We start from the raw sequence: 16,703 nt of genomic DNA on the forward strand, positions 1-16,703 counted from the left end.
ATAATCCAATTAAGAAGATGCAGAAGACATGAATAGACTTTTCTTCAAAGAAGACATCCAGATGGCTAACAGCATACAAAAAGATGTTCAACACCTCTCACCATAAGGAACATCAAAAGTACATCACCTCACATCTAACCAAATGGCTAAAATTAACAATATGGAAAACAACAGATGTTGGCAAGGATGCAGAAAAAGGGGAACCCTCTTACACTGTTGGTGGAATCCAAATGGGTGTGGCTGCCACCCTGGAAAACAACGTGGTGGTTCCTCAGAAAGCTAAAAATAGAGCTACCCTATCAGCCAGCAATTGCACTACAGGTGTTTGTCCAAAAGATACAAAAATACAGATTCAAAGGGGGTACCTACACCCTGATGTTTATAGCAGCATTATCAACAATAGCTAAACAATGGAGACTGACGAATGGATAAAAAAGATGTAGTATATATGCACAGGGGAATATTACTCAGCCACCAAAAATAATGAACTCTTGCCATTTGCAACAATGTGGGTGTAGCCAGAGAGTATTACGCTAAGTGAAATAAGTCAGTCAGAGATAGACAAATACCATATGGTTTCACTCTATGTGGAAATTAAGAAACAAAACAGATGAGTACATGGAAAAGGGAGGAAAAAAGAAAAAGGGAGGCAAACCATAAGAGACTCCTAAAGATAGAGAACAAACTGAGGGTTGATGGAGTGAGGTGGGTGGGGGATGAGGTAACTGGGTGATGGGTATTAGGAGGACACTTTTTGTTTGGCTGTTTGTTTGTTTTTAAGGAGGACACTTGTTATGATGAACACTGGATATTATATGCAAGTGATGAATCACTAAATTCTACTTCTGAAACCAATATTATACTATATGTTAACAAACTGGAATTTAAATAAAAATTTGAAAAAAAAAATAAGAGCCTCCCAGGCAAAATTTTGCAAGGGATAATCAGGACTGTAATTTGCTGGCAGAAATCTTTTGGAAAATTTACTTCAATCAGATATTTATAAATGTAGTAGAGGATGGTTCTCAATCTAAGGAATAATCAATAGGTCTCTATGATAGACTTTAGATAGTCTATAAGACCTCTGAAATCATAGCCAAAATTGTGGGGGTCCATAGACTTTTGTCAGAATCACAAAGAGGTATACAGCACATGAACAGTTAAGAATCACTTAATCAGTGACTCATGCTTTCAACATCCCTAACCAGTTCCCTTGCTAGTAGGAGGCTTCTGGGAAAGCAGAAACAGCTACTCCTCAGTGTACCAGTACTAGAAATATTGCCTAGCCCTGACTAGACTCCTTTAAGGTCTACCCTTAATGGAAAAGACTTCTTAATCAAGACAAGAAACTCAGACACCAGAAAAGAAATATGTGCAGATTTATTATAGAAAACAGAAAAGTTTGATACAGAAAAGAATAATATAAACAAAATTAAAAGCAAATGATAGACCAATAAAAATATAATCTACATAATGAAAAGTTAGTATTCTTAAAACACAAAAAAAGTTTAAAATCCGAAAAAAACCTGAAAGTTTCATTTATAGATGAGGATATTCAAACAGAAATAAATATTTTAGAAGACCCACAAACCTCCCTACTGATCAGATACAAACAAAACAAAACAGAGACACATTTCTCACCAACTGGATTGGAAAAATGAAGACCAATAATATTGAATGTCTGGTCATAAACTGTTGTAGAAAAATAAACTGGTGAAATATTTTCAGAGAGAAATTCAATAGTTTCTAGTTAAATTTAAAATTCATATAATGTTTGTTCCACAAATTTCACTTATAGGAATTTATTCCTCAGAAAACTTGTGCAAATATGTATTATGTTTACTGAATCAATGTATTTGAAAATATCTGAATGCAACATAAAAATTAATAGAAGAATGACTTAGAATACATTATGGTTGATCTATACTGTAGAATATTATGCAATTATTAGAAAAGAATGGTGTTGTTTTTATGTTCTTATGTACTGACATAGAAGAAGGACCATGTTATATTATTGTGCTTAAAAAAATAAATTTATACCATAGTACGATCCTATTTTGTCTTCAGGACAAACTGCAAAACAATGTGAATATAGGTGAGTAAAGTGTATGTCCATGAACATACATTTCCTATATAGCCAAAGTTCTAGAAAAATACATATTTATCTGTTAGATTTAGCTACATAATTTATCTATGAAATGTATCTCCCTGTGATATTTGGGACCCACTTTTTAATCCATTTCCAGTGTATTGTTGAATTTTCAACCTCCATGTACTACTTTTGTAATCATAAAAGAAATACACATAGACTCCCCTTGGAAGTTCATCCCAACATAGTTGTAAAATGGTTTGTACAGAGGCCCTTGGGAGAGGTTGGTCAGGTCTCTTTCTTGAGTAGACAATTAATTCCACAACTCCAACCATCTCCGTTATGGGGCTCTCCATTCCGGACCCCTATACAGTTGTGCTAATCACCCCAAGGCCAGATACCACACGATCAGGGATAGTGCTAAGCCCCAGAGCCCCATTACTCAACTAGCCAATCCTAAGTTGGTTTTACTTGTTTCCCATGTTCCATCCCACAGAAGTCACAAGGAAGTCTCTCTCCCAAGCTCTACTTCCTCTCTCTGCCTTGTGACTGACACTAGTGCTTCCGCAAACGGTCCTGCATAGTGCACTGTGTTCTTCCCATGAAACTGTGAGCATAACTAGAAAACACTCTCTGGCTTCTCTCTCTTGGTCTGCATCTGGCTTTACTCTATCTCGCCTGATAACATGGTTAAAACACTAGTGTGGGCGCCTGGGTGGCTCCATGAGTTAAGTGACCAACTCTTGGTTTCAGCTCAGGTGGTGATCTTAGGGTCCTGAGATCGAGACCCACATTGGGTTCTGAGCTCAGCGGGGAGTCCGCTTCTTCTGCCCCTTCCACTCATGCACTCTCTCTCTCTCTGTGACTCTGAAATAAATTAGTAAATCTTAAATAAAAAAAAAAAAAACTAGCAAAACATGCTTGGCTGGGTTTTCAAGGAACATCCCATGAGTAGATGCCAAGTGGTCATAGAGTTAACTCCAGAACTACCCCTATTTTATCTACCTTTGCCTGGCATCTCCCTTTGGCTTCCACCCTACTGACCTTTGCACGGGTTCTGGTGCCTCTTCTCTCCAGATCTTGCACCTGATGTACCTTTGGCTCCAATTCCTGGCTCCGACTTCGCCTCTCCCATCTGGTCCAACATCTCAATGGAGCAGTTATTGGCTAATGACCTGCTGTCTGGTCCAGCTCCCAGCAAACATGACCCAGCTTCATGGATAGTCCTCTAGCAAAATGACCAATGAAGCCCAGAAACAGAGCAAAACTCTGAGACTGTTAGACCTGGTGCAGACCGAAGCTAGGGTCTAAAAGCAGGCAGAGTGATTGTCAAGAGTTTGGAAACCAGCAATCCCAGAAAGCTCTCTGAAGCCCTTCCTGTAAGTAGAAAGGGGAGGAGCATGTGTGGACCCTGGGCCTGGGGCAAACAGGATTTTAGGAGCCAGATGGACACAATGAAGAGTAAAACAAGTGAAGGGCTAAATGAGTGTGCTGGCCAGAAACCAGCACACCTATCGAAGAAGCCACAGAGGTGATCAAGTGCCATGAGAGGGATTTAAAAAGGCTCAGGTTTGAAACATGGTTCTGCTGATTCTGCGCCAGCTGCAAGGATATGGATACTTAAACCATTCAAGCCCTAATTTCTGCATCTGTTAAACTGGATGTCACGATGCCCACCCACACCCATGTCATAGGTAGTTGTGAACTCCACACTCTGTGTCTCTCCTCACCGGAGACCAGAGATCTAGAAGGTTTAAGAGCTGCAGCTGGAAAAACAATTGAGAGTCTCCTCATGAGGACATGGTGGTGACAACTGCGGACATGAGGAGAACCTGAGATGAGGGGTCCTGACACTTGGTTGGGCATGAATTCCATCCGGTTCATCTCTCATCCTGTTGCAAGCCTAGCCTCCACAGACCTTCAAGTCCCATGCCCCTCCCTCAGCACCCCCCCACCACCACATACCTATCAAATTTCCTCTCCCCCTTCTCTGAGGCTGCTGCTGAAGTTCAGAGCCACACACCTGTGTCCAAAATCTCAAGCCAAGGCATGAACTCCCAAAGCTACCTCTGCCACCCCCTCTCGTTTACTGATTCCTCGGAAATCTCAAGCAATTTACATTATTGGCAGACACGGTGTTTCCTTGTTGCGTTCCATTTTCATACAACTGGAGTTTGTAGACAAGAAAAATACAGCTGTTACGCAGCACAAACTGGGCTTTTATGTTGCTTCACACACCGGAAACTGGCTGTGGAATGCCACACACCTCCTTATCACGGCTTGCGTGCTGGGACCTCTATTCATTTGATGCATTGTGTACCTCGGAATTTTCTGGGATGTTGTGAAGAGTCATGTTGCTTGCTCTCAGAATTATGCAAAAAAAGCTATTCTTTTTCTTGAGCCAAAAATCGTAGGCACTCCAGAACCCTTTTGACTAGGGCAGAGCTATGGGGTAGGTTTTCCACAAAAGGCAGAAGGAATGAATTGACACAGGCTACGTTAACCAGCCCTCCCAAGGGGAGTGGGAGCCCCTGCTCCAAGCCAAGTGGGAGAGCCATTCTGAGGCAGGAAGCTTTTAAAAACTCACAGCAGACCTCAGCTCCTTTAGCTTTGGGGCTCCATTATGTATTGGCTGAGAGATCTGCAATCATTAGTTGCCTATTTTTTAAATTAAAATAATTAAGCCAATGTAATGTTCAGGAGAGGGCCGGAACTGGCAGCCTGGAAAAATGGAAACCTCTGTGGTCGGCAGCAGGGGCCAGGAGGAACTGAAGCTGTTAGGCGCTTTGGGACCAGCCTCCAATGAATGGAGAGCCAGAGAAGACAGGAGGAGGAGCAGAGGCCTTCCTCCTCAAAAGAGCCCTTGGCCTCCTGCAAAGAGGGACTAAGTCATACTTGCCCAGCCATCGGGGGCACCTTGGGAGGCTTTGTTGCTCTCTGCTGCTTTCAGACCTCAGGTCCCTTATCACTGGACACTCACGCTGCTCTGCCTCCACATTTATCAGGCAACCACGGTAGCTGCAATGTCCTTCTGTGGGTGTTACGGGATTCTGCTCATTTCCTCTCTGTAATAATTCACGATGTAATGCAGGGAAGGAAGAGGAGGAGGACACATGAAGCAAAGTAAAGTGCTTGAGGAAGAGAACCTTCTGGGTGAGAGCAGAGCATGGCAGCTTCTGAAGGGAAGGCTTCCTGACCTCTTCTAGGGTCACTTCTGGCTTTTGCCACCTAGGGGTTAATATTTATGCCCCCAAAGTAGGCTATGAGGAGGGGGATGCTCCCTTTTGTCCTGTGGGTATCCAGCAGATCCTCTCTGCCTACCGCATTCTCCAAGATTTGGAGTGGAATTGCAGTGTGTGGGGCTTTTGTCCTACGAACTTCATTAGGATACAAGCCCAGTCTCAACTTCTTGTGCCTAACAGTGCACATCAACCTGTAGATCAGATGGATAGAGTCCCTACTGGGCCCACATCTAATTTTCCCCGTCCTTTGTTTGAATTGACTTCATCTAAATCATACACTTTTGGACACTAAGGTTCAAAGGACCTTTCGGTTAAGAACACAGACCCTCTTCTTGTACCTCTTCTGATATCCTATTTGGTGGCTCTGTGGGGTCTTATACACAGAATGTCCCTAAACAAGACCCCAACATTCTCAGCACAGAGCTCAGCCCTCTGTTACCCAATCCCCCCCACACTCAGATCCACAGTTTCATCAAACTATTGGCACATTTTCTCTCACCCATTATTAAACATATACCCTGAGAAATGACATCTTAGACTTCCAATGATCTATTCTTACCCAAAGAGCCTTCCAAAGTGAAGTATCTTGTGGCCTGTTGCCTCTCCTCAATATCCACATTAGGGGAAACATGTTCAACTCTTCTCAAGAAAATGATTCCGGCTCAGACTACACAAAGACATATAAAATGAAAAGGAAAAATTCTCTCTCCTCCATCTTCCCATTGCAACCTAGAGCAGAGATTTTTATCCTTGTTGTGGTCATCACCATCACTCGAAATAATATGCTTATTTCCTCATCTGGATTCACAAACTTTTAGCTACGTCTGTTGCTCCCAGCCTAGGGTAAATCTTATGACACAAAAAGTTGGGAAAAGTTGGAGACACTGCTTTCTCTCTACTTGCAAATAAATCTTGTTTCTTACAACTCCTCCCTACCTCCTGGTGTCACTTCTTTCATTCACTGTGTCTTCAGAAACAGTGGGAGTTTATGAATGTGAAGGTTCACATTGGGATGGTATTTGATGATGACTGGCAAGAGTGGAAGCAGAACCCACAGAGTCTCACCTTGGGTGGCTATTTGGGATATGTGCTGAAGGAGAGAAAGAGACAACAGAGGGAAGCTGGTGTTCTCTGCAATTTTGCATTCTTCCACTGTTTCTCTTGCCCAAACAGCACTGGGCTAGCTGGGAGCCAAGTCCTCAGGCTGTGGGTAAAAAGCAGATCAAACTCAATCTCCATTCTCCCTATCCAGTCATTGCTGCTTGTGTGCCATGGGCTGCCAAGGATGCCAGCCTCCCTTCCCAGGCCCAACTGTTCTCACACCAGCCAAGGACCCTGATGGGTCACAGACACGTCCCAAGCTTCAGGGGTCTGGAGAGAGGAGGCAAGCCGGGGAGACTGGATATGGGGAGACATGTCTGGCCTGGATCTCCCTGCTTACCCTCTCATCAGCTGCACCAACCTTCTGCCTTTCTCTTCCATTGTCCTACAAATCCAATGTCTTCCTAGCTTCCTTTCTCAGCTCTGAATAGTGGACTGTCATGACCCAGGACAGAAAAGGAAAAGCCTTCAGTCATCCTCAACAACAGCAAATTCTCACTGGCTATTTTCTTCTGAGACATTAACTTGAATTTGCTGGAGTTTCTCCATCTTGACCTACACTGTCCAGTAGGACTGTCACTAGCCACACGTGTAGCTATTTAAATTTAAAATAATTAGAATTAAATAAAATTAGAAGTAGTCAAGAGCTACTTATGGTTAGTGCCCACTGAACTGAACAACAGAGAAATCCAACAGTTCCTTCCTTACAGAAAGTTCTGGTCCAGACTTGTCTCTGACTCCTAGCTCCTGATTCCCCTTTCCTCATATTCTCATTCCTTTATAATACTCACAAGAAAACACAATTTATTTTTGTCTAAAATCCCTCCCTAGTCAAAGCTCCACACATTTCTATGTAAGGGAAGATTGTTCAAAGGTTTTCCCTACAACAAAGGGCTGCCTCTCCACCTCTGATCAGAATTACCCGACTCTGTTGGAATGCTGAAGCACTGGAGTGAATTCTCTTTGACTTTCAGGGACAAGGAAGCAAGCCAGCTCCCACGGGGGCCAGCAGACCAAGGAGGAATTCCTCCTTCAAGGAGGAATCTGAGTGTTGGACCTAGGTGGGCAATCTAGAAGACTCTGGGTACAGACACTCATGATCAGAGCTGAGCTAATCAGGACCAGGCTCTTGGGCAAAGTGTAAAAGACCAAGTCTAAAGATGTGCACACTGAGAGAGATGGAAGTGAACAAGTGAGGTCAGTGAGTTCAATTCTCTCATCTGAAGAGGAGACCCCTGAACTAGTTAAACAACCAGCACAGTTAATGATGAGAGGTCTCAAATCTGTGTCAGGCCAGAATGAGGTGAACAGATTGACCCAGGAATGAGATACGAGGACATGAAAGAAGGCAGGGGTCGGGGATGGAGGAGGATGGGAGGGAGGCCTCGCCAATGAAATAAGCACACTTCAGAAAAAGTTTACTCTAGAATGGAATTATTTTAAATAAATCCCATTTTTATTTTGACCCTCAGCGTAGCATAAAATGGGAAAGTTACCCTTAACAATTCAGCAAGAGTTAAAATCTATGACCAGATGTGAGTGTGTGAGTGTGCGTGTGTGTATTTTAACTAGGAATAACAGTCAAGAACTTATTTTGTTGTTGTTAAACACCTGTAACGATACTTATGTTGAAAATAATGCATTGTTCTACTCAAAATGAAAGCAGTGGTGGGCACGTAGTAAGTAATCAATGAGTACTTGTTGATTGATTGAAAATAAATCACAAAATAAAAATATAAATTAGGAGTCCGTGCCTCTGCTGACCACTCTTTCCCTAGACTAATGAGTTGTTTATTCCACCGGCGACAGCTTCTCCTTAGGGGTTGTTAGTACAAAATGCTGTTTACTGAGGCTGGGCATGTGCTAATCAGGGTGAGAGATTGGTCTGTACCTCAACTAGTGGCAGCTGCAGAGACAAGATGGCAGGCACAAAACTTCATTTCTTTTCATTTTGTAGTGGGTTTGGACTTAAGTTGTCAGTCCTGGAGACAAGGAATTCTGTGATTGGCATTTTAGTAAATGAAGGGGAGCTGTACACATGGGATGTGTCTTGCACTTGAGGGACAAAGAGAGAGGCACTTTCTGGTTAGGAATTTCAAACCAGACAGTCTGGTCTATAAGCAGGAGCTGTGAATACTTGTTCTGCATGTAACTGGTACATGACCATCATATTGCCAAAAATAGCAACTCTTCTAATAGGCATTTGTTGTCTTTGCTTCCAAGTGTCCATTTCCCCTTCTTCTGATGAAAGTCACCCTACAGAGTGCTTTGGAGTGAGTGATACTCTTCTCACCCCTAGCATTAAAGCGAAGACTCCAAAACATAATGTCTCGAACAAAACACGAGGCTATTTCTCTCTCATATAACAACCGGAGCCAGGAAACAGGTTCTGCTCCATACCATCATCCAGGGACTTAGCCTTGCAGGGAGGACCCGGCATCTTCGATGCTTGGTTTCCAACATTGCCCCAATCTTTGCCAGTTGCACCCAGTAAGACAGAAAGGAAACACAGACTGCCAGTCCTGTAAGTGGCTCCATATCACTTCAAGTCATATTCCATTGGCATGAACTTGGGCACTTAGCTATACTTGGCTGCAAGCATGATTGGAATTTAGAGTTTCTAGCTAGGCCCCATGTGTTCCAGACATACTCTAAACGAAAGGTGAGCACATAACCCAAGCTAAGTTAACAAACCCTCTCCCATGAACACTTTCCCTAGAAATTTGAATCTTGAGCAGAGTGGCAAAGAGATTAGAAACTGTTGGAGCCAGTCCCTCACAGAGGCAGCATCTGGAAGAGATCCTCGGCTGATTTCTGCCATGTGGACTACGGAATTGCCCTAATTCTTATCTGGCTTTTCCACCTCACCCCTTGGCATTGCTGTAAGTACCCAGTCTGCTTCGGCTAACCAAAGTTGGTGGTCACTGCTTCCAAGAAACGCACCTGCTACAGCTACCTCTTATCAACCACCTAATGTTTGACCCAATGGCAAAGATTTCTTGCACACCGACTGGATGCCAGCCAGTGGTCTAGGCGCTGGGATACATCAAGCTCTCACTGAGCTCTACTTCACTGACACCTCCTCTGATTTCCTATGAGCAAACCTCCTGGTTTTCAGGGGTCTCCCCTCAGTTGCTCCATGGCCACCTGGAAATCTGAGTCAAGCTCAGCGGAGTTTCCCACAAGGGTGAGTTGGGGGTGAGGAGATCATCAATGCGGCTTGTGCTCTCCCCGGGCATCCTCGCTTTTATTTTGCCTGGTTTTCGTGGTTGCAATATATAAATTCACTGCCAGTGCATCTTGCAAGTAGGTGATGCCCGGGCAGCGATTTGTCTATTGCTCTGCAACCCCCACAAGGCCACCAGCTCAAGGCATCATTTTGGTGACAAGTTGGAATTTGCATATTTAGCAGGCATCAGTGTACTGCTTTTGGGTGAGCCCAGATCAGAATTCCATCCTCCCTCAGGCTATGATTACACACATCCAATACCAATAAGCACATTCACAAACAGATGCCTTCATTAAGGTCTCCCCTTTACTTCATTGTCATGCAAATAGCCCAAATCAAGGAGTCTAAAAAGTGCCGGAGAGGTGACAGGAGAGCATCTTAAATGAGTAAGAAGTCAGTGTTCGGGGCATTCCCTGATTAATCGGGAGTTAGAGCAGAGATTCTACAGGTTTCAGCCAAGGGGAGCTTGCCGACACCAGATTATCTTTGAATACCCTCCAGTAATGTGAGAAACTCCCTCTCGCTCCTTCTGTCAATACTTTGTGGGGCTTATTTCCGCCCCCCACCCCGACTTTTTCTTGAGGACGGGAGGTGGGATGGGAGAAGGGGCGGAGCTTGGATGGAGTGGCCTGTTGCAAATATTCAAGCTAATTAGCAGAGCGCTGGGGTTTGGCCGGCGGAGAGGATGGGGGGAGTACTGGGCTGGACCCGCGTGCTCAGTCATAGACCTCTAACAGGTTTCCACCCTAAAGATATGTGGTGGAAAGATGGCATGAATAATTCAGCGAGCACGAGGTCCTGAACCCACGTTTTCCCTCATAAAGAGGAAAGCCACGAGCCTGGGGTACCGAGTTTCAAACCTATCAGAGCTAAATCTCGCTCTTTCAGAGCTTGGTTACTAAGTGCTGTGTAGGTGTGAAAAGCCTCATTACCATGTAATTTTGTTGGGAGCAGACTTCCAAGTACCTGCTTTACTTTATATTCACATACACCAAAAAAAAAAAAAAAAAGAAAAAAGAAAGATCAAAATGCGTTTTATTTCCTAACAATAGCCAATTTGGCTATAATTATTGTGGAATAGTGAATTTGAAGGCATAGCACCCAAGTGACTCCCCACGTCGCTTCCTCCATTCGTGAATATCTTCTTATTTATTGCCTTCCCCATAATGAACTTTGAGATAAACAACAGAAAAAGTAATTTGTTTTTTGACAATGCTGAACCTTTGAATAGAGAAAATCACACAGTCGAACACAGAGCGCAGTCCTGTGTGGTAAGTGGTATCCATGGCAACCAATAGATTTTATGCTAAGTCTGGCCTTTAAAAACATTTCACGTTTACCACTGAGAAAAAGATGGCCTTGATTTAAAAATGATACAACAAGTACCTCGCATGGGCATGCTTTCTGCTCTGAGCTGCAAACACAATTAAGAGGCATCTCCTCAGCACGGGATCACCTCAATAGTGTCTATGTCATCCTTGAGGAACATTGTGGCCAGCCTGAGGAAAAGAAAGAGGTGGGGTATTTGGTATTCTGCTGCAGGGGTTGTGAAGCCGTTTGTTTATTTTATTTTATTTTTTTACTTGTTCTCCTTGTATTTAACACCAGGAGTAAAAAATAGGGAGTAAAAATAGCACGTTTGCCTCTTATCTTAGTCTGTGATCATGGTGACAGTGAAAATATTATGGCCCTGCTTATCCTGGGAGTAGCTCCAATCACGCCCGCTTATTATAACTTGAAATAATGGATGGAGAAATACCTACCATACCAGCTTCAGACAGAGCGACTCTAAATTAGTTTCTGTTCACATTTAGAAAGTTGGATACCAAAAATGGAATGCAGTTGTGGCAAAGAGAGGATGTCGCCTTAATGATATACTTGAATAAAATGAGAAAGGACATGCCCCCTTCTTCTTTAAAAAGAAAAGAGAGAGATTCAATCAATGATGCATCAAAGGAAGGAAACATAATTAATGTCTTTAGGAAGAGTTTGTTTGGCCGAGTCATTTCTAAGTGCTTTGATAGCTCCCTTAGGATGGCATTTCTCTTTCTTTCTTTCTTTCTTTTCTTCTTCTTCTTCTTCTTCTTCTTGGTGAGTTGTCCTTTATTCCTCAAAATGGGATTATCTTGGCCATATTGAGAATTAGAGAAACCCTAAGACACTTCCTTTGGAGGTGTTTTCAGCTGCAGTGCTCTTGCAATTGACTGGTACTATGGGCTGAATTATGTCTCTCCGCAAAACCATAGTTGGAAGCCCTCATCCCCAATAGCTCAGAATGTGACTTTATTTGGAGATTGGGCCCTTAAATAAGTGATTAAGTTACAATGGGCCTGCTAGTGTGGGTCCTAATCCAATCTGACTGGTATCCTTATAAGGAAAGAGAGATCCTGAGGGATGTGTGTGCTGAGGGAAGATGATGTGAGGCCATAGGGAGGGGGCGACAATATGCAAGTCAAAGAAAGAGACCTCAGAAGAAATCCAACCTGCCCACAACTTGATCTTGGACTCCTAGGCTCTGGAACTGCAAAAAAAAAAAAAAAAAAAAAAAAATCAACTTCTTCCACATGAGCCACCCAATCTGTGGCAATTTGTTATGGCAGCCCTAGCCAACCAACGCATCTGGGGTGGGAATGAGGCATTCTCTCATGGGAAGACCAGCTTTTCAAAAGGTGTGCTAGCCAATATATTGGGGAAGGAGGTCAGGATGAAGAACGCCTCAGTTGTTCTACCTTCCCTGAAGTGTGGGGGATTTCTGGGCAACAGGGATGTCGACTTCATAAACATGTCTACCTCCTCTGACTCAATCATCCATATTTGTCAGTGGCAAACAAGAAGATTTTGTGACACCTCACAATTGGCTTTAATAAACCAAGGATACTTTCTGAGTCATCAACATTTTATAAAAACAAAAGCTTACACTTCTTTCATATTGCCAAATATCTGAGAAGTGACATGGCCCCAGGAGGGTGGTGAGGCCTGAAAGGAATATGTGTGCAAGGAGGGAGGAGGCTAGGGGAGTGCTGTACTTTGTTCCTAACATTCATAAGCTTTGCTTGATGGCTGGGCCTCAGGCCCAGGACCACACATCAGCCACCTGCCCAAAGGCATGGGTCATTCATCTTTCTGAGATAATTTTCTTCTTTCAGTCCACAGAGAGCTCTGGGCTATCTTTGGCCAAGGAAAGAATGTTGACTGTTTCACATACTGAAACATAAATCACTCTCTCTAGGCCTTGTTAACTTTTACTTATAAACTGTTTTAATGTAGAACTGTCAGGACCCTGTGAAAATAATGGGTGGTGACAGGTTTAGGATTAAAATCTTCTCAGGTAGTTAGGATGGTGAGTTAGGATATAAATTGCTTTGAAAGAGCTGAGGCATAGACTATGAGCTTCATATGCTTACTCAAAATGGACACCAATGAGGCAGTTGGGACAAGTATATGCTAGTAATTCATCTTAATTATTTGTCAGCAAAGCCATCATAATAAGAGATGTCTTTCATTTTGATTAAAATGACCCTTGGTAATCTCTAAAGGGTCTTGTCTGAAAAGCATCATTGAAAAAGAGAAGTTGGAGTCTTCTGGGGCTTGGGATTTTATGTCTCAAGCAAGGAGCCTGAATCAGAAAAAATATAACAATGGATGGGAAGTTATAGCTCAAATGTCCAATTATAGACACATCCATAATTCTCTCACATGACCTCATTTGCTTCAGTGCCAGGGCATCAGTGGGCTCATAATTTCTCTTAAAACATATCATGTCTCAGGGCTTACTGGATAGGGATGGCTGTTTATTCACAGAGGCAGAGCTTTGAGGAAGGGTAAGGACCTGTCATTATACCTCACAGAGGAGATGAGTAATATAGAAGTTCAATGAGTAGACAAAGCAAACAGCAGCCATCTCCAGCCATAGTGAAGCAAATAGCTTTCTTGGGAGGCTAAAAAGTATGTATGTATGGCCTTCAGGTGAATGAAACTTGAATGATGATCTAGGCAAGAACCAGATTGAACACTGGGTGGGGAAAGAAAAACAGATGGACATGCTTTAGAACTCAGGCCTGTGAATTTGATGATTCCATTCCTCCTGACAGGAATTTCTCAGGGCTTGAGGAACCTACCTGAGCACAATGGTCACACAGAGTCATCCCCCAAGAGGTCAGACTATCAGAATCTTTTACTCATTCATTCATTCATTCATTCATTCAACAAATAGTTACTATATGCCTACTATGTACCAAAACTATATTCCAGGGCCTGGGTACTTCTATGAACAAAACTGGCCAAAACCTATCTTCTCATGGAATTCATATTCTAGGCGAGTCCGTTATGCCGCATCAAGCCTCATTTACCAAATGGGATAAAGACTACTTACTGGTTTGTTCCTTAAGACAAGAGTTGCTTGGGAAGGACAGCCTCAGGCAGCTGGGAAAATCCTTGCCAGGTTGCTTCCTCCGAATCACACATCCTCTCTGGCCAATGCTTCTCGGTGGAGAAAACTTTCCACATCTTGGAGAAGCTCTCCAATTCAATAATAATTTACTAAGATGTTTCTAACTCTTAAAACATGTAAATATAGCTACAAACTGCATTACAGAGTTTCAGAGAACCATCTGCTAGAATTTAATTTGCTTCTTAGGACTGAGAAGATTATAAATCATGCAATAACACATCTAGGAACATTCTTTCCTCCTTGTATTCAGCTTTAAAAAATCGTGTGTATTAGCATCAATTTACTTTACCCTCCCCCAGAACCTCTCATTGTTGGACAGAAATAAAAGGGAATCTCATCAATATGGTGTATTTACTAGTATGGTTTACTACATACAAATGTAAAGTAATTTGAAATACTTTTCTGTAGGAAATTTTAGCAGTGTTTTTCTCTATTAAATTTATAAGAGTATGTCCATATCATTCCAAAGAGTCATTGGCAAACTCTCAGACTTATCAGTTGAAGGATCTAAGGCTCTTGGATAAAATTATGCAGGAAAATAAGATTTCCAGCCCACTATCCTTAGAAAGTGCACTTAACTTTGTACCTCTAATAATCGAATCCTCTGTTTATAAACATTTGTGAGCACCTGTATAGTGCCAAGCCCAGTTCCCTCAATTTAGTGGAGGAGAAAGATGTGAACACAAAATTCCATAAAATAGGATATAGTATAAAGAACTGTATTTCAAGGTACCACGGATGCACAAAGGTGGAAGCCCTTGACTCTGCTTGGTACGTGCTTCCCAGAGGAAAGGACATTTGCGCTTCCTTGAGGAATTCCCAGAAACTGCAAATAGCATATGTAAAAGTCAAAGGAGAAAGAAAGAGCATGGAACATTCTGGCAACTGCAAGTGCATCAGCAAGGATAGAGCCCAGGGTCCATGAGAGAGTGATAAAAGATGAAGCTGGAAATACTGACCAAAGCCAAATCATAGTATATCTTTTCCACTCTACTCGGGGATTTGGACTTGATTTTAAAAATAAATAGCCTTTGCAGGAAGGGTACTTTTTCTGACTCCTCAGCAAATGCTTACTCCATCATTTCTGAAATAATGGGATTTCCAAGATGGTGCACCATGTGCCCATGACAAAGAGGGAAGTTAATGTATCCATCTAAGGATCAACCCTTGTCCTTGGCGTTATGGATCCATGACTTTGGTGCTTTGACTTGGAAAACTAGTGTAGTGATCTAGGAAAGAAGGGGCCCTAACATGGAAAAGAATAGTGGTCCCAAATGAGAAGATTGAAATCCAAAGTCTGGGAAAGGCAGATCCATATCTTTCTGACCTCAGAAACCTGAGGTTTCTACATCAGAGGCCCATTGGCCCAGACCATCTCTCTTGGGGAGAGACTAAAGTAGGCAAGAGAGAGCGGACTGACAGCCAACTCTGTCAGTTTTTTCTCTGGTTTTTCTATTTCTCTCTGCCCCCTGGCACTTTCAAAAAAAAATCATATAAAGAATAATGTCCAGGAAATATTTTTCTTTAGATCTTGCCCAAACTACTTTCAGATGTGATGAGATGGCACTCTGCTTTATTTAACAAGCCTGGAAATGAGGAGTAAATGAGTCAATATGATTAGAGAATTTTGAAACCCTTTCTTTAAATGGCACTCATTTGTTTTATAGTCTAGATGGGATGAAATTTAGCAAATCATACTTGCCTTTCATTGTGGAGAAGATTGGAATCTGTTGACTGAACATTTCTACTTGGACTCTCATAGTTTTACCCCAAGCATCCATCAATTGCTCTGGGTGCTTTAAGTTTTCCTTTCACTGCAATTTGCTGATTTCCACCATGAAGATATTTTAGCTAACTAACACTTTGGTGGAGAGAGAAGGAGTTGGTGGGTTGGGAAGAGCCCTGTCAATGATCCCTATTCCATTCTGAGCTCTGACAACCTCTTGATTTGTAGGGTGGGACAAAGCACTTAACCTTTGTGTCTCCAAAAGCAAATGATAAATTTTGCCCCATTTACACTGTTTATTAACAGATGGGAGTTGCACATGATTAACTGCTCTGTTCCTTCATTTCTTTGACCTTAAGAAGCCAGCCTCGTGCAAGGGGTTGCTATGCAGCGTTGTGTAGCATGCAGAGCCTCAGAGGAGGTGAGCAGCAAATGTTTGATGATGATAATGATGATGATGAAACTCACTTGACTTCTCAGCAAATGCCAAACTCCCTGCAGGATAACACATGTGGAAGCTAAGCCCTATCTACTTTGGAGTGCTGGAGGAAGCTGTGTAAAGCAGAAAATGAAAGTGGGGCCTCACCAAAGCTGAATATACCCTACTCAACCATAGCAGAGTCACTGATAATAACTAAATTGGTTCAGAACCAAATGACGGGTCAGATCTTTGATGAATTACTAAAGATTAAATCAGCTAAGTGCTGTTGACACTTGACTACTAAACCCAATGGGGATTCTTTGACCTGGGAAAACACTCATCATCAGTCTCTTGGCAGTTGAGGAGAGAAGCAATGAAGTCACAGAGAGCCTAGCCTTCCATTTTCCATTCCCTTTATGAATCTGTTTGTCGGGTTGCTCCCGAA

Source organism: Neovison vison, chromosome 11 (genome assembly GCF_020171115.1).
Source record: "Neovison vison isolate M4711 chromosome 11, ASM_NN_V1, whole genome shotgun sequence".
NCBI classification, from domain to species: domain Eukaryota; kingdom Metazoa; phylum Chordata; class Mammalia; order Carnivora; family Mustelidae; genus Neogale; species Neogale vison.